Genomic DNA, 20089 nt, shown 5'->3' on the forward strand with positions numbered 1-20089 from the left:
AGAGATTCTGCGTGAGAATTAACTGGGAGACACCAGTAGTGTTAACACCGGTCAGTGCCAAGCCAAGGCGGTTTTGGTCAGTCAATGGCAACTTGAAGATCGGATTGAACCTAAGAGCCGTGAGAGTTGATGGAGCTTGCCACCATGATAATGACCTTCTTATTTACATGAATAGTTGTGCTGATAATTTTATGAGATCGTTTTGTAGCAGGAGTCGATATACAACTTAAGTTTTCTTCGTCATAAAGGGTTCTTGTGAGCCAAATTGCAATATAATTCAGCTTGTTAGGGATAGTTTCGAAACCAACTTTGAGTTTAATTTTAATAAGTTTTAGAAAACCACTCATGAAGAAAGAATCAAATCTGCAGAAATCAGCATAAGGTAGCCAATTTGCACTAAAACATACAGGAGATAGACAAAATGATCGGGACAGGCAAAATTGTCACTTTTCAAAAAAATGGTCTGACTGTAACTTTTTGAAAAGTGCATAAAAAATTTTCAAATTTTTACTGTAGGTTAGTCAACTAATTGTCTATCAATGCATGTGCATTAGCCTGGTACACGGTTTATATGTGAAAATATAAAAAATGAAAAAAAAAACTCCAACTCCTGTATACTTTTTGAGTTCCATTTTGGTCCCATATTAACTGTGCAAAATTTCAGATCGATCGAAGAAACAATATTTTAGCGCCCGCCATTCTTAGTTTTTCATACGATTTACTACGGGGAAAATTTACTTCTTCAAAGAAAAATCGCTTGAGGTAACCCATTGATCCCTAAAAATAAGTCGTTGAATGATTTCTGTAGATAACTTCACGAGGAATCAGACTTCCGAAGACCGCAAAGCGATGCGACATTCGTGGAAAAAGTTATTAAGCCTTACCCAATCGATGAAATGACGAGATTTTATTGTTTATAGAGGTAATCACGTTCAAATGTATGCGTGCCTTTTTTGTAGATGTAGTTGTGAAACTGCGAGGAAAATATTTGCACTCTTGCCCCGGACGATAGTTTTATCATTATTTACCCGTTTTACCCAATTCGATTGGGTAATATTTACATATGCAATCTGAATAGCCTTTCAATCGGCGTGCACTTTTGTGTGAGGAAAAATTTGCGCTAGTGTTCGTGTGTTGAAATGTCACTTATCTCTGTTGTTATTTTTTACATGTTAAACAGCGTTGGCATGCCATTCGGTTTTCAGTTAATAACTTTTTTCACATGCCTTAGATCGCTTTGCGGTCTTCAGAGGGTTTGTTCCTCATATAATTTCCAACAGAAATCATTCATCGATATATTTTTAGGGGTTAAGGGGCAACCTGTGGCGATTTTTCTTTGAAAAAGTGATTTTACCCATAGTAAATCGCATGAAAATTTAAAACGGCTGGCGCTAAAATATAGTTTCTCCAGTCGAGCTGAAATTTTGCTCAGTTGTTATGGGGCCAAAATGGAACTCAAAAAGTGTACAGGAGTAAAATGTTTTTTTGTGTCCCACGCTAATGTGCATGTCCATCAATTGCAATGGTTCAAATTTGGGAAAGATCGGGATATTCTACTTGAAGTAAGAAAGATTATAGTAAATGGCATAATTATTCGATAGTCAACTTTGAACTGTTATATCTCCGAATTCTGTGAACCGAATGTAATGAAATTGTGAGCGTTTGTGATTTATATGATGAACTTCAAAAAACTTTTGACTCAATTTAAAATTGTTAACATGGAAGAAAACTTCTCCAGGATCTCCATTTGGAATTCCTCATGAAGGGACCTTCATCGAGCTTTTCTTAAAAAGTTTCTGCGGTAGTTCCTCGAGGAGCTCTTTTGGGAATTCTTTCTTTCAGGAATTTCTCCAGAAGTTCCTTCGGAAGTTCCTTCGGAAGTTCCTTCAGGTGATCCTTAGGGAACACCTCCACAAATTGCATTGGGAAATCCTCAATGTGTTTATTCGGGAATTCCTTTAGGAGTTCTATTGTTAATTTATCCAGGAGATCCTCCGATATTTTTTTAAGGAGTTACCTCTGGAGTTCTTCCGGGAATGCCTCCAAGGAAATCCTACAGGAAATTTACCAGGAGTTACTTTGAGAATTCCTCTAGGAGTTCCATCAAAACTCCTTCAAAAATTCTTCCAGCTTTTCGTTTTGAGAACTCCTACATGTGTTCTTTCGAGAATTTTGCCATGAAATCCTACGAGAATTCCTTTGGGAGTTCATTGAGGAGCTCCATCGGGTCTTCCTGAAGAAGGTTTTTCGAGAATTGCTCCAGGAATTTTATCGACAATATTTTTCGAGAACGCTACCAGGAATTCTATAGGGAATACCTTCAGGTGCTCAGGAATTTCTCTAGATTGCAGAAGTTCCGTAGGGAATTCCAGTAGGAGCTTCAACGTGATTTCCATTAGGGGTTTCTTTGGGAATTCCTTGGGTGTTCCGTCGGGTTTTCCTGAAGATGTGTTTTTTTTTTAGAATTGCTTCAGGTGTTCCTTTGGGATTTTTTTTAGTTCCATGAGAAGTTCCTAAGAAGTTCCTTCGGTAATTCCTCCACGGGTTCCACCAAAAATTGATCCAGAAATTCCTCCAGAAATTATATCGGAAATTCCTGCAGATTCTCTTCTGAAATTCCTTTACAACCTGGGTAGAGGTGAATGACAAATCAATACCTAAAGAATAACATATTTTGTCATCATTTCTAAATTTGCAATTCTTTAGTTCTTTATGAAAAGCTCAGAATGACACATGAATTACAAAATATGCTATCATTCAACTTGCAATTGACGAGTTATTACTAAATAGAATAATAACATAATAATAACAAACGTTACTATCTTACTTTCCTGCCACAAAATCAAAACAATAACATAATTTACCATCATATTAAAATATGTTATTATTTTTACATTCTTTTTGCTATTATTTTGTTATTACAATGGCAAAATCAGTTATTCTCTAGTTGTTATGCCATAGAAATTCAGTTATTATTTTTGGGATTTTAACTCTTATTTCAAAAAAACTAAATGCAAATTTTGCCATTCAAACATTCAATTTTAATGGTAAAATTTGCCCTTCATTTGCCATTTCGCTCTACCCGGGAAGTTCCTGCGGGGGTTCCTTCGGGAATTCTTCCAGGAGTTTCTTCGAGAATATCATGAGGCGTTCCTTCGGGATTTCCACCAGATATTCATTCGGGCTTTCTTACCGCTGCTCCCTAAAGAATTTCTGTTCTATCTAGTTCCATCAGGATATCTTCCTGGAGATCCTATGAGAATTTCTCTAGGAGTTCGTTCGGAAATTTCTTCAGTAATTCTTCCGAGAGTTTCTACGGGAATTTATCCAGGAGTTCCTTCGGGAGTTCCATGAGGTTCTTGAACGGGAACATCGCCCGGTATTCCATCGGGAAATCCTTCAGCAGTTCAATCAGAAATCCTCCAGGTGCTCCCTCAGGAATCCCTTTAGAAATTCCATCGGTAGATCCTCCAGGAATTTCTCTATGAGTTCCTGTGGAAAATCCTTCAGTACTTCCCCCAGGAATTTCTCTGGAAGTTCCCTCTAGGAGTTCTTTTGGGATTTCTTCCAGACGCCCCTTCGAGACTTCCTTGAGAAGTTTCATCAAAAGTTCCATCAATTGGTCTTTCGGGAATTCCTTCGCAAATTCCACCGGAGGTTCCCTTGGAAATTGCTGTAGGATTTCTTTTGGGAATTCCTCAAGAATATCTTCCGAAATTTCCTCCAAGTGTTCTTGGGGAATTTTCCCTTGAAATTCCTTTAGGGATTCCTCCAGAAATTCCGTTGGAAATCCCTCAATAACTTTCATCGGGAATTTCTCGAGGTGCTCCTTCGGAAAGTCCTTTATGAATTTCTTCTGCAATTCCTTCGGACACACCTCCTGGAGATCCTGCGGGAATTTCTTCAGGAATTCCATTGGAAATTCCCGACAGAAATCCTGAAATATTTTCTGGGCGAATTCTCAATATAATTCTTGGAGAAATTTTTAAAGCAACTCCTGGTAGAATTCCTAATGGAACTTCAAAAGTAATTCGCGATGGAACTCCTTCAAGAATTACTGCAAAAATACTTGTGGAAAAATTCGCAATAAAACTCCTCAAGAAATTCCCAACTTAAGAAGAAAAGTTTCTCAATTAAGTTGCTGGAAGAATTGCAATTGAAATACGTGGAACAATTCCCGTTGGATATCCTGGAGAGATTTTCTATGGAAGTCCTGGATGAATTTCCAGTAAAAGACACGGCGGAATTGCCAATAAGACTTCAGGAAAATTCCCAATGGAATTCATTCAGAGATTTTAAATAAACTCCAGGAATTCCTAGAGGAACTCGAATTGGAAATCTCAATGAAACTCTTCGAGGAATTGCCAATTCAAATCCTTGAGGAATTTTTATTGGAACTCCTTTAGAAATTCCCAAAAAAAAACTCGTACTGGTATCAAAAGTGCGATTTCTGGGGAAAACCATATTTAAATTCCTATAAGAATTGATTATGAAAAACATGCAGGACTTCCGAATGGATCTCCTGAATTGAATTCAAATTGTTTCCTGGATGACTTATAAAAGGAAGTCCTTGAAGAATTCTCTTTAAAACTCTTAGGGAAATTATCGAGAGACCTCCTTATGGAACCATAAATGAAATTCTTAGAAAAACTAGCCTATACAAATACTAGTACAATTTCTTAAGGGATTCTCAACAGAACTCCCGGAGAAATTCCCTATACAGCTCCTGGAGAGATTATCGAAAGAAATGCTAGAAGAATCTCAGAAAAACTCTCGGAGGAATTCACGAAGAAACTCCTGTGGAAATTTTTGATGGAACTCCAGAAGGAATTTTCGAAGAGGTAACCCATAGGAACTCCTGGAGGAATCCCTGAAGAGGGTGTTTAAGAAACTTCTAGAGTAATTCTTGAAGGAACTCCTCAAGAAATTCTTATGGAAACTCCTAATAAATTTCCGAAAGTATGCAGATATTATCGAAGATACTTCTGAAATGGTTCTCTAAAGTCCTTCTAAAGAAACTCCATGGAGTTCCGCAGAATAAACTGTCGAAAAAAGTTTTGAAAAAATCATGAAAGAAATCCTATAGAAATTGACTATTATTTCCTGCAGGAATCTCTTAATGAAATCCTGAAGTAATTTCCGATGGAACTCCAGGATAAATTCCCGAAGTAACTTCGGAAACTACCGCTCTACCTGGAGGACATTTCAAGGGAACTTTAATAGAGATATCCTAAATCACTCCCGGGGAACTTTTAAGGAACTTCTGATGTAATTGGGTTTTTAAATTAAGAAAAATTTAATGATTCTCTATTTTTAAACGAAAGAGCACCTTTTTCTGAGCCTCTATGATTTTTTTCAGATTTTGGAACTTTATTTTGGTATAATCAATTTCAAAGAGATTTTTTGAAATCACCTTTTGACAGCTGGACAACTGCTTGACAGCTTCGCTCAGTACAAAATGCGACGAGGGGTAATCCGACAAATCGCTCCCATACAAATTTCAAATTGATTTTTAAATAGGTTCCCGGGCACCAAAATTGATGAAAATTTGGATTTCGGCTCAGTTTGGCATGCAGATTCAGAATACGGAATTATCTCAACACCACTAAAGAAGCCAATTGATGATGGAATCCGTGGAGACATTCTCGATGAAACTTTTGAAAGAATTCCCAAATGAAACTTGTTGGAACTATTGGAGGAATTCCTGATGGAATCCCTGAAGAAATTGCCGATGAAACTCCTTGAGGAATTCCCGATGGGACGCTTGGAGATATTCTCGAAAAAAAAAAACTCCCGAGGGATTTTCTAAGAAAATCTTGAACTAATTATTGTAGTACCTTCTGGAGAAATTCTTAAGAGAGCTTCTGTTGGATTTGTATAAAGAACTGTTGGAGATATTCTCGAGGAAATCTTTTGAAGAATCCTCGAAGGAATTGCTGGGAGAGTACCCGGTGGAACAACCAATGGAACTCGAAAAATAATTCTTGAAGGATTATCTGGAGGAGTTTCCAATGGAATCCCTGGACGAATTATTGATGAAACTCCGTGACGGATTCCCATGTTCTGGCAAAATCTCATAATGAAACTCCTGTAGGAATTCCCGATGAATTCCCTGGAGGAATTCTCCATGGAACTCGGAGAAATTCGCGATGGAACTCCTGGGAGATTTTTTAAGAAATTTCTGAAGTAATGGGGCACGTTCGGTGTAGTACTATATTTGTAGTAATGAGCTGAATTTTAGTATGGTGAGAAGGTCAGTTCTCTGTTTCTGCAATGAAATGGTAAAAAGCGTAGGTATTATGGTTCTTTGCCTAATTTGATGCTGTTTGAGCAAAACTTTGGATAACTATGTTGTTTATGTTGCAAGAAATGGAGAAAACAACAACACTGTTGTCCAAAGTTTTACTCAAACAGCATCAAATTAGGCAAGGAATAATAATACCCACGCTTTTTGCACCCTTTCAGTGCAGAAACGAAGAATTGACCTTCTCACCATACTAAAATTCAGCTCATTGCTACAAATCTAATACTTATCCGATCTGTCCTATTGTTAAAGGAACTACGGGATAATTCCCTAACAACCTATGAAAAAATCCTGAATTATCTCCACGAGGGATTACTGGGGAAACTACTGATGAAATTATTATAAGAACTGTTGCAGAAACATGCGAAGAAACTTCTGATCCTGAACTTGGAGGAAATGCTGATGAACTGGGGGAGTGATTGCCGAAAAAACTTTTAAAAGAATTCTAAATTGAACTCATTGCGAAATTCCTTTCGGAACTCTCAGCTCTCGTGGAATTTTCGAAGCATCTTCCGGAGGAATCTCAAACGGTATTTGTGGAGGAATCCCCAAATTCAAAACAGGGAGTTTCTACTGAAGAAATCTCAGAAGGTTTCCCTTTTTATAAGAAGCCCAGAAAAAATTAATGTAACTCCCACTATTGTGATTCGACACCAATGCACCATTCTGGTGTAAAGTGTCGTAAAAACATTAACAAACTAACAACTAATGTGACGTGACGTTTCCCATCTACAAGAATTTTACCTCCTTCACGAGAACTGGATGCGGCTTTGGCTTCTCGTGTTTTCGCTCGCACAATCGCGGCTTTGGGGTTCCTTTTGCACGATCCTTAATCTGTAAATCCTTCCGTCGATCATCTACAATAATCAGTATTCAACAATACCTATTTCGTTTAAATTAAATTGGTTTTGTTTTACTAGTCAACAAGATTATAGTTCTTTGCTCATGAACAAGTGATTTCGCATGAAAATCTCGCACTTGAGAGAAAATTATTTAAAATCGCACGATGTGGAGCGGCCCTGGTGTGATGGTTAGAACATTTGACTATCACGCCGAGGACCTGGGATCAGAGTTGCTTTCTGTCACTATTTAAGGTAGGCAAGTAGCCGATATTGATAGGCTAGCTGCCATCCAAGTCAGCGTGTACTCTGTTGAGTCACTGTTGTCACTTTGCTTTCTCTATCACAACTAAACAGACTGTGAAGGCGTGTAGATATCACTGATAGGCCATCTTTGAAATTCGTTTAAAAATCTTAATAAACACCTACAGTTATGATATTTCAATATATGGCATAAAATAACAAGTATCACATGTTGGTCATTAAAAAATTTGTGATTTGGCTAGAACCGCCAAAAAATCATTTCAGTCGCAATGATAGTGATCTGAAGTGCGGGTCAGTATCAAGTCGTTACCTGTCATTGTCGTCCTGATATTGATCGGCCTGCAGTGATAGTGACGGTAGTGCAACATCAGTAGTCAACTGACATGACTGATATTATGCAGCTCTGCCTGGGATCGAATCCCACTCCCGACAAACTCGCAAAATGTAAAGTGTGGGTCCCGAGATGAACTACCCTAGGGCTAAAAATCTCGTTAATACAGATAAAAAAAAATCGCACGATAGTTTGCTCAAGTAATAGAGGTTTCTTGATTATGATTTTCGTGTGAGTGTACCAATACTGGATGAAATAAGTTTCTAGAGAATATTTTTAAAATTTTACAGTTTTGTTTAATATTGCACAAAACTGACAAGCATTTAAAAGAAATGTAAACATATATTAAATGCAGTGAATACAGGACAGTAGCTCTAGACATTCTTGTATTTGTCTCGATTTGAATATGCAATACAAAAAAAATAAACAAAATTTAACATACAGTTTGAATGTTAAGTTTCTTGATTAAAATGTTCTTTTCCTCCCCGCGATATGCACAACCGAATTTAACCACCACAACCAGTAGGTACTACAACTTTTCAAGGTTGTCCAACAATGCGTTCGCTCTGCTTATTTATTAATTGTCTGATTACGATTGTCCTTCCTACTTCTTCACCACCCTGACACAGTGCGGTCTTACATCAACGCGTCGCGTCGTTTCGGATGAGCAAACCCGCCAGAGGACCGAGGAGCGTTTGAGCGAAATAATAAAATAAAAACCGAACTGCGGTTTCTTGCGTTTCTTATTGGCTGTTATTGCACTGACTGACTACTACCTGACTGGTGATGGTACAGTGCCAGAAGCACGAGGAGAGCCATATCCGTATTAAATTAATTTATAATTGTGGAAAAATGTTAACGCACCTTTTAATCAAGATAGCGCATTACACGAGCGATAATATCAAGCGTAAACACAATTTCATCATTCCTTTGCCCGGCGGACATGGGCTATCGGCCGTTGATGGCGAGACTGTCCTAAACGTCTCCTAAATAAGTTTCAAAAACATTTGTCCAACGTTTGTCATTTGCAAACCTTTTACAATTTGATAACATAACTTATAATTGAATTGTATATTGCAGTAAGGAATGGAAAATGTCATGACATTTTACAGTCCATTTCCTGTGCGGAATTCTGTCCAAGTGCATCAATAATTAACAAAAATGATTATTTACATTTAATACAATATAGCGTCTTGGACATTTGGGCAGAAGGATTTATAAAGATTATATGACAGATAGAAAGTTAATTTTTGTTCTGCTAAATTAAACTATTCTATCATTTTCTCCGTTTTTTTTTCAATATATGATCGTGTATAGACACTAGGCCACTAGGGTAGATTGGAAATATAAGAAAAGTTTTACAAATGAGGCGTTTAGAAGCAAAGTGGTGTAAATGATAAAAATCCACTTTCGAGTAAATGTGGTTGGAAGTTTTTCATCCCATACAAAATGTATGAAGTTTCAAAATCAACCCAATTTTCTCCGATTTATTGTAATTTTTGTAAACAACGTAATAACAATCTTACAAAAGTTTCTAAAAGCTTGAAATATGAAGATTTCAGCTCAGCTCAAAAAAAACAAATTAATAACTTACATCCCTTTTCATCTGGGCCCCACAAATGTCTATTGGATTTGGAATTAACTTAATGTTTGAACAAAGTGAAAAAAAAAATAAAAAAAAACTAATTTGCAAACATTTTCAAGGTGCTCTCAAACCTAGCCTTCCCCATATTGCCCCGTTTTGCCATTAACCAGAAACCATATCCTTCTCTTCGTCGGTGCAACTTTGTTGCAAAGCTAGGTCAAGTGCGCGGCAAAAAACAAACGAGAATGCTTTGAGAAATTTACGGAGAAAAAAGAAAAGAAAAGAAACATAACGAAAAAAAAAGCATGCAATTTGCTACGTTACACTGCTGATCAAAGCCGTTGCGTAAGCGGAGTAGTAGTGGAGTTGCACAGCCTAATGAGAAACGTTTCGCTCCTGTCAAGTCGTACATCATGATGATGCCTTCCACCCAAGGAATGTGTAGCTGATGAAATATTTGGTGCTAGTTGGTTTGGCGTCGGTATTTACAGCACTACTGGTTGGTTGTTACTTATCAGTTTCATAAAATTCAACTGCTGTTATGGATTGATGTTACAATCGTTATTATTAGCTTGGCCTGGTTGATCTCGGATATAACGTTCAATTAGTAGGCAGGAAAGGACTAAATTTAACTTATTTTTTTACTTGGTTATGTTAGTATCAATCTAGCCGACTGAGGGAGCATCCATAAATTACGTCTCGAAAAAATGTCAATTTTCAACCGCCTCTCTCCTAGTCACACTTTTTGTATGAGACCTCTGAAATTTTTGTATGGGATGTCACACTTTGGTGAAACCCTCCTCCTCCTTGAAAGCGTGACGTGAGCTATGGACGTTCCCTCACTTATCACTCTCAATCCAGCACACCTCTGGTGGCGTAGAGGAATATCGAACTAGATCGCCTATCTGGACCGATTTTTGACTTGCACTTCTACCACCTGACAAGAAATCGCATAAGCGTGTGAGACAGCCGTCAAGTGAGGAGCTCCAGGCGGCACTTGCCAGGCTTGGCGGACCCCAGCTAGGCGTCTCAGAAAGATGAAGAGAGTGGGTCTGCCCGAGCAGAAGGGCATACCTTACAAATACCATGCGAAGAGCAACATGTGCTCTAATACCTAAAATTGTTATTGCTGCGTTATTCTACGAAATGTTATAAGAACATCACAATAACAGTTGGAGGTATTTGAGCAGAGTTTGGTATTGATGTAGTATTTGTTGGTTTAGCAGTGAAAATAGCCGAAGAACAAGATTTGCTATTATATCATGAAGTCATCGAACAAATGAAACATTTAATAACAAGAAATGTTATTAGTTTGTTATTCAATAACTTTGGGATAACAAATACAGCACTTGAAATTTTAGGTATGCATTCTTTATTGAAATAACAAGACTTGTTATTTTCTAGGTGTTATTTATACAAAATTTTGGTATTGGTTTTCGTTATTTTGCCTCTTCCTCCTCTCCTCTTCTTGGCGTAACGTCCTCACTGGGACAAAGCCTGCTTCTCAGCTCAGTGTTCTATGAGCACTTCCACAGTTATTAACTGAGAGCTTCCTCTGCCAATGACCATTTTGCATGTGTATATCGTGTGGCAGGCACGAAGATACTCTATGCCCAAGGAAGTCAAGGAAATTTCCTTTACGAAAAGATCCTGGACCGACCGGGAATCGAACCCGTCACCCTCAGCATGGTCATGCTGAATACCCGTGCGTTTACCGCCTCGGCTATATGGGTCCTATTTTGCCTCTTATTACCACCTAATGAAGGGCATATCAAGGTATGGTAGTATTTAAGATAACTACCATGATATGTTATTCTCTTGTTATTTTCTTCTGCTCGGGTGAAATGGCCGGATCGCAGAGAACAGAGGGTTGTGGCCATTGATTGACCATTGGTCTTCAACAACCACAAGTTAGGGCGGGTCAGGGGGATGACGCTTCCTGGGCCATTATGGGACGGAAGAAGAAGAAGAATGAGAAGAAGAACAATAAGAGGAACGAACAGGAGCGTAAGGACACCAGGCTAAAGAAAAGTAGAAGGACAGGTGCCATGCACGAGAAGGGTAACGTCGTCATCAAGACTGAAGAGTCTAAGTACTCGGAAGTCTTGAAGGCGATGAGGAGCGACACCTAGCTCGTGGATCTGGAAGCCGACGTAAGTAGTTTCAGACGTACTCGTACAGGTGAAATGATCTTTGAGTTCAAACGTGACAAGGAGCGCAAGGACGCCACCTACAAGAGTATGGTGGAAAAGGTCTTTGACGACCCAGTTAACACAAAGTCTTATATGATGTTGAACAGGATGCTAAAGTGGAGGTCATATGCGTACATGCTTCCATTTAACCGCGTGTAAAATGTACGCATATCGCCTCCACTTTTGCATCTTATTCAACATCATATGCGATCATGTGTTGACTGTGGAGGGGGGGGGGGGGGAGGTGTTGTGTCGAGGTGAGGGCTCTTACAGCTTTTAGGCAGTTCTGAAGGTGATCTGACGATCACTGACGCGGATGAGCTCGTCACAGCCCTGCGGCAACAGTGCGAGGTGCCGTTGGTCACTACAGCCGTTCGGTTACGGACGGGCCCGGCAGGGACTATCTGATATTTTTAAAGCTCTATTTAAGCACAAATTTCATACTATCGTTGTATTCTGGTCCGTATAGATACAATGCATCTATAATTAGTGAAAAAGAGGACAAGTACTGAAGAAAAATAAGAAAAAAAACTGTCAGATGACATCATGGTTCAGTAAAGATATCTAAGAGCATCGAAAAGCCTATTTCTTACTCTTCCAGTCTCAAGCTGTAATTCACGTTTGGAAGGAATCACTGAAAATCACAAAAGAGATCCCGTAAGAATCCCTGATAGGATCCTTGAAGAAATCAAGGCCAACCGGTATCGAGTCGTGTTTTCTCCTATGTTATTCGCAATGGGGATTTTTACGGGTGGCTTATTGGGCCTACGCCAACACTCCTGTCTCGCCGGGGGACCATCGTACCAGTTCTGTTTAACGTCCCAACCAACACTAGGACGACCACGCTGATAGGGCTACCACCTACGATCTAGCTGGGCGTGGTGCAGCGTTTCTTACTCAGTCGTTGAATGCCAGAACAGACGCTGTTTGAGCCGCACCTCCTTGGTGAACAGACGCTCAGGTCGTACCTCCTTAAGGACAGACTTGTTAGAATCCCAAAATGGCCGCCACAATGGCCGACTTTGGCACCTACTCACGATTTCGAGCGCACAAATCTCTTCGAAAACAAAACCAGTGCACCTGATCTTCTTATTTTAAGCTTATTACAAGTGAGCAAGAACAGAATAATAATCTGCACTGTTGTTTGAAGCTTGTTTCTTGAGATTTGTGCGTCTGAAGTTCTGATGCACTGTTGAAGCGGGATTTCAAGACGTTTGTCCTTAATCTAGCTGAAGTCAGAAAGACAACAGTGCCCAGGGTGCACTACCAGCTAAGCACACAACTCTTAGCTGGCGGTCTTTGTCATCGCTTGACCCGTGGAAGCATGAGGTAGGAACTTGTGAGGACCAGAGCTATGTTAGACGCTCTCCTTGTCGACTCACCATTCTGCAGCCCAGTTCAGGTGTCTGTTGAGCAGATTATCCCCCCATGGTTTCGAAGAAAACCATGTCGTAGTCACGCAGTTTTTTACACCGTCCATCGTCACTTTAACTCTTATGTGGCCGACAGGGCACCTGGGTACCCAGCACACATTTAAAATAAATGGTGTAGAAAAAAGCAATAAGTTTGTCGGACACATAACGGTTAATCAGACTAGTGAGTGTCGTGAACTGGCATCATCTTGAAGCCTCGACAGTGGTAGGAAAGCGCTGCTTGAAAAAGAGGGCTATCCGCACCGGCGAGTTCTTCTACGCCGCACGCCTTTAAGTAGGAATGCGAGGCAGGGCTTCGGTCCAGCTCTTTTGCTGCTGCAGGAGATGCTCGCTGTTCCGCGTCCGAATTGAGAGTGGACTCGATGTACCATAATGCTCACCTTAAATACCACATGTTTAGGTATTCTTGGCCAATCAAAGGATGTGCAAATCAACCAATAAGGGAAAGGAATTCAGAGAAGTATTTTTTCTAAATACGAGTTTTCATCAACGCTTTTATTTATTTATTCTCTTTTTTTATTGTCTGTAACCTGTTCATTTATTCTACAGTGAGCTTCCCGGTGAAGCCGTTCCCGTCCATGATTTTCCATAACTCTGTGCAGTCGATTCTGTAGTACGTACTGGAACCTGGTATTCGCGGCATTTTTGGAGGATTTGCCCAGTGGCGTAGCAAGGGGGGTGCGATGGGTGCAGTCCGCACCGGGCCCCCGAATTCAGGGAGCCTCCAAATCAAGGAAGGTTTCTAACACTAGTTTGAATTAAGTTCTTTAAATAGCGAAAGTTTCCTATAAATATAAGTTCAACACTTCGCAGAACTGCTGACAGGTATGTGGGGGCCCCTTCGTGGTTATCATGGGGCACATGGATGTCCCCAAAATTACAAGAAAAATGTGTTAGAAATTAAAATTGGATTTTACGAAATTAATTACCGATTTGGAAGTAAAATTTATGAGCATTGTGAAAAAGTCCCTGATATCCTGATAACAGGACCAAATATAGTTGTTGATTCAGCTTAAGGCGAAACTGGAAGCATTTCCTCGTTTTTTTGGTTTTTGATTTTTTATTAAATAACGAAGCAATATTTTTAAAATCGGTTTTCGTGCACATGTAGAGTATGGCTCAGGGTATCTTCTGATTTTTTTACGCGGTAGAAAATGTTTTTCGTTTTTGCAGAAACCATTTTTTAGTGAAATTTTGTTCAAAAATGGTTTCTGCAAAAACGAAAAACATTTTCTACCGCGTAAAAAAATCAGAAGATACCTTGATCCATACTCTACATGTGCACGAAAACCGATTTTGAAAATATTGCTTCGTTATTTAATAAAAAATCAAAAACCAAAAAGTGAGGATTTGCTTCCAGTTTCGCCTTAAGGTAGCAGCTAAAATTCACGGGGCTGCATTTATGAGAATTATGATCTAAACACTTGCCATGTCAAAACCGTAATAACAATATTTTGTCAATCATGAATTTCAAATAACTCAACGTACATATGTACAGATGGGTTAATTATTGGTTAAATTGGGAAAAAATCCACAGCTCAGGTGAGATTTGAACTCACGACCCTTATTTGCTAGACAAGTGCTTTACCAACTAAGCTACCGAGCCAATTAATGACCCGGCAACTTAGTTGTCATAAGGTAATTCAAATCTCATCGATCTACATATATCATCTTCTTCTAATCCGAGAATATAATCATCTCTGATGTACATATGTACGAAGAGCGAAAGCGATTTGTTTATTGTTTGAAACTGTTTGCCTATCGTTCAGGCACCGCTTCCCCGACCACTTGTAGAGGAAGAACAGTTGCTACCTGGAAGACGATCAAACGCGTCGTTCGCTGGTAAAGCACTTGTCTAGCGAATAAGGGTCGTGAGTTCAAATCTCACCTGAGCTGTGGATTTTTTCCCACTTTAACCAAGAATTTACCCATCTGTACATATGTACGTTGAGTTATTTGAAATTCATAATTGACCACACGGATTGGTATTACCGAAAATTTGCACTTTGAGTGAGTAGTATTTTGTCGTTTTTCTTGCTTTCGTATAAAAAAAGTGCAATCAACGCATTCCAACAATTTCATCAAGTATGTCTTTCCAAGTATTCCTTGAAGGGTTTCTACGAGATTTTTTTTGGGCAAAGTAAATACTTACATACCTTGCCTTTGGGAATATGTGTTACCTACGATTTATCTTGCAGTTACTTCAAAGACTTTAACAAAAATTCTTCTAAGATTTACTTCAGAACTTTTTTCATGCATTGTTTCAGAAATTCTTCTATTGATTTTGGAATACTTAAATTGATTCCTTCAGGAACACCACCAACAATTTCTTCAGGATTTTTTTCTAAAATTTATCAAGGAATCTTTCAAAAATTCCTTCAAGGATTATTTACCTTACAAATTCTTTCAAGCATTCCTTTAGGAATACCTCTTTGGATCCCTTCATAAAGTTCTTCAAGGATTATGTCATGAAGTCCTTCAACGAATCCTTCAGATAAACCTTAAAGAATTTCTCCAAGGATCCTTTTAGAGAGTTCTCAAAGAAATAATGTTGCTGGAGTTCCTCGTGGAAAATACCTTTGATGAATTTCTGAGATCATGCTTGATCAGGTATGGCTCTTCAATGGATCCTTGTGAGATTTTTGAAGGAATTTCGGAGGAATTCCTGAAAAAATCCTTGTAGAAATGCTTGCAGGAATTTTTGGAGGAAATTTTAAAGGAATCCTCGAAGAACCTTCTTGATGAATTCTAAGATGTATTCGGAAAGGATCATTAGGTTGATTTTGGAAATATCTTTGATAACATTCTCGACGGATCACTACAGTACTATGAAGTAGTAGTAGAAGTACTAGATGTTTTATGAGGAATTACGTAAAGGATTCCTGAAGAAACTTTGAAAGCGAAGGGAGTTCTGGAAGAATCAATTATGAAATGCCTAGATTATTTTTCAAAGATAATGGCATGAATCCCAAAGAATTTCTCTCAAATTCGTTGATGCAAATCAAAAAACAGTTTTCGAAAGAATTCCCACAGATTTCAGTGGAAAATTTCTGCGCTGGAAGCCTTGGGGGAATTTCTTTAAGACCCCCTAAGGAAATTTGTGCAGGAATCCTTTGGAGATGAATGTACCCTTGTAGGATTATCTGAAGGAAAACTTTGAGAAATCCCTGAAGGAATCTTTGTAACATAGCTTGAAAAAATTCTTGAAAAAAAAAGATTAAATATTTATTGGATTTTCTTAAAGCATTTATGAACGAACTGTGAAAGAGGAATTTAAAAAATTGCGTAATCTTTGGACGATTTCATACAGCAATTATTGGAAGAATTTCCGAAGAAATCATTGAAATTCTTGAACAATGCTTCGTAAGAAATACTTGAAAGGACTTGACTTTAAGAAAACCGCTTGAGGCATTGCAAAAAGAACCCTTGCAGAAATTTCTTAAAACAAACCCTGAAGGAGTTTCTAAAATAAAATCTTGGAGGAATTTGTTAAGAAGTCTTTGAAGTAATTCCTAGATGAATCGTAAAAGATATTTCTTGGAGTTCCTCGTTTGGAACCAATTCTTGATGGAATTGTTAAAAAAATCTTAAAAGCTTTCTGAAGGAAATCCGGACGAAATTGGTGTTATCGCTAAGTAAATCTTTAATGGTATCAATAGATTGAAACCAAGGAAGAATACCTAAAGAATTCATTGAAAGAATTCCAATAAAATTTCTTAGAGGGATTTCTGTGAGAATTCTTGAAATAATTCTTTCAATTTTTAATAGGATTTTCCTTCGAAAATTTCTTTTTGATCTTTTTCAGTAATTGCTTTGGAAACCCGTGCAGCAATTTGTTGAGGAATACCTTTGAAAATTTATTTGGAAATTCCTTCGGCAGTTATTCTGAAAATTGCCTTCGAAAAATGGTTTGGGAATTCCTTTAGTATTTTTATTCTGAATTCATTCTTCATTATTTTTAAATAAATTATTTGGCAATTCTTTTGAAAAATGTCTCAGCTATTGTGTTCTCCTCAATTCCTTTGGTAAAAATATTCAAGATTTTTTTAAGAACTCGGTTATAAGTTTCATTGAAAATTCCTACGACAACTCTTTTGAGAAATTGTTAGGCAATTCCTTTTGAAATTTCTTTAATCAGTTATCGGAAATGCTACCGAAATGGCTTTGCGAACTTTTTCCGTTTTTTTTACGGAAATTTCTTTGGAATTTACATTCACAACTTCTCGTTGCTACCCAGTGAACATTTTTCATATCACATTTGGCGGAGTTTTTTTGGCAAAACCTTTGGAAATCCTTTCAGGATTTTTTTAAAATTCCTATAAGATTATTTTTGGGATTTTCTTGCACATTTTTTTTTTTGAAAACTATTTCGGCAATCTCTTCGAAATTTAGTTCGGTAACTCATTCGGAAATTTCTGGGCAATAATATTCGGAATTGATGTAGGTTTTTATGGTTCGATGTAGGTTTCTATGGCATTACTTTTCGAAATACTTTGGGTAATAGCTTTAGAAATTTATCAGGCAACCCCTGCGGGATTTCCTTTAGCATTTTTTTCACCGGCAGTCCCTTTGTTAATATACCTGACAGTTATTTTTATAATTCTATCAATAGTTCCTTTCAAAATTCATTTGGCAGGTAATCTGAAAATTCGTTTGTAAATTGAAGCAGTATTTTTAGAAAATGTCTCCGGTAATTCTTAAAAAAATTTTAGGTTTCATGAGATACACTCTTGCGAAATAAAAAAAAAAACAATTATTTACAATGGAACGGCTGAAGATTTTTTTATATAACTTTATTATCGAGAGCCGAAAGCAGAAGAAAATCTCAAAATAATTATCTAAGAAAAATGTTTGAAGGAATACCATCAGAATTTCTGTGAGAATTGAAAGATTTCTTACATTTTTTTTAATTTGAATCCTTGGAGAAATGGCAAGAGAATTTATTGGATGAACTATTAAAGAAACCTTTGAACAAACTCCTGAAGGAAGTTTAGGAGGAATTTGTAAAGGCCTCTTTGAAAGAATTCCTTTAGAGTTTTGAATAAAACCTTGGTAGAATTCCTAAAGCGATCCCTGGAAAAAGCCCAAAAGTAATCCTCTGTAGAGCTCTTGAAGAAATTATTGAATAAATTAAGCAAGGAATGCTTTATTTGATTGATGAAACCTTCAAATATTTAAGAAATCCTTGGTAAAATCCCGTAGGAATTCTTGAAGCGATTCTTGAAGAATTCTCGATGGAAATCCTAAATGAAATCTTAAACTTCCATTAATCACTTAAAAGATGCTTCAAGGCATTCTTAAAGAATTCTTTAAGAAAGTGGCAACACAGTAATCCTTGGAGAAACTTCTGAAGAAATTATTCGATTTTATCTTATCAAATCAGGTACCTGTTCCTTTACTATTTTCATTCTAATGAAAACAAAGGAATGAAGCGCTTTTTTTTATTTTTGTTAGAAGTAGGTACGAATGATTACAAAAATTACTAAATCAAGCGATGCGGTAATCGCTTTGTTTTCGAATATTATGAATTTGGGATTGTATGATTACTAAGACACGTTTACCCTACTAGGAATCCTTAGAGATTGTTTTAACCCTTTGGAGACGGCATTTTCACCTCTCTAGATGCAACCGCGCTAGTCTAGAACACGTTTGTGATGATCGATTTTCTCGGCTGGGCACATACGACCCATCCGTCCCCGAAGGGTTAAACGAATTTTCGGAGGAATTTCTGGAGAAATCAATCATAAATCCTGAAGGTTTTGTGAAAAAAATTAAGGAGTCTTATCAAAAGTCGCAATAGATATTTTCAGACCTAGAGGAATTCTAGCGAAAATTCCTGAAGAAATCCTTGGGGAAACTCCTAGAGTAGATGGATATTACAGAATTCGTTGGAAGAAATCCAGAAGGATTTTTGGAAGGAATTTCTACCAAAGTTCCTCTAAGAATATTCTTAGAGGAACTTCTATAGGGATCCTTAAGAATTTCTTAAGAATTCTTTGATCTTATAGATGAATCCTCAGAGTTATTATAGAATCCCTGATGGACTTCCTGAACAAATGTTTCGAGAAATACTTGATTAAGCCTTTGCATGAATCTTTCTCTAAAGTACTTTTGAAAACATGCTCGGAGACAACACTGTAAGAATGATGGAGTGTTTAGCGAAATACTGAATGACACACTCGCGTTAACCACTTGAAAGATTCTTGAAGTCAAATTATTATTCAGAAAGGTTTTTTTTAAACGCAAAGCAATCTTTGAAGGACTTCCTAAGGGATTACTTGATGAAATTCCTTAATAAATTCGACATTATTCTTAGAAAATAATCTTACGCTCATTGATGGAACTCCGGGGTGTATCCTTGCAGAAATCCTCGAAGAAATTCATAAAAGAATATAGAAAATAATTTTTAACCTTCCGTCAGTTAGTTGGCCACCATCACGCTAATGCTGAGTTCGAAAGTCGAGATTTTTTCAACGTTTTGTACAAAATACGGCGTGATCATTTGAGAGTTAGGATAGACTTATCATTGTAAAATATGTACATCTGCAATTTTCATGGGGGTCCACAATTTTGGTTCCGCACCGGGCCCCCAAATTCCTAGCTACGCCACTGGATTTGCTACACGGTAAAGATCCGGTCCATTGTCGAGCGACCGTCGGCAACGCCGACTTGACAATTTCCCACAAACTCATTCATTTTAAATGAGAGACAACGGAAGATGATCTGCGATAGCAATTTGTAGGCAACATTCAGAATTGTGATCGCTCGAAGTTCTTATACTCCAACTTGTCACCTTTATTGTAGATAAGACAAATGATGGACACCGGTCAAGGTAACAATGGATATTGAAACCCGCAGGCGAGACGACGATACATTTCACCTGGCCCTGATAATGAGATAATTTTTATCAATTTTTCACTCCCAATGATAACAACCTCCACCAACCTGTCAGACGACAACGTGGATTATACCTACAAGACCCAACAGTTCACATATTGCACGTACCCGACCGACAAGGTAATCACTCATCGTCGACGCAGTGAGAGAAGCCAATCATTAAATCCTTCGCGCGTTTCCTCGACCCTGGCGCATTCTGGAACTCTGGAAGTAGCAACTTTCCGAAGTGACCGGATGACTGATG

At 38.0% G+C, this 20089-nt stretch overlaps 1 non-coding gene across 1 annotated transcript; it reads right to left on the bottom strand.

Annotated features, from left to right (window-relative positions):
- Nucleotides 1–14482: 14482 nt before the first annotated feature.
- On the bottom strand, nt 14483–14554 carry Trnaa-agc (transfer RNA alanine (anticodon AGC)). Its single transcript has one exon. It is a non-coding gene; the product is annotated as a tRNA-Ala (tRNA).
- Nucleotides 14555–20089: the final 5535 nt, after the last annotated feature.

The sequence above is a fragment of the Aedes albopictus genome, chromosome 2 (assembly GCF_035046485.1).
Source record: "Aedes albopictus strain Foshan chromosome 2, AalbF5, whole genome shotgun sequence".
Taxonomy (NCBI): Eukaryota; Metazoa; Arthropoda; class Insecta; order Diptera; family Culicidae; genus Aedes; species Aedes albopictus.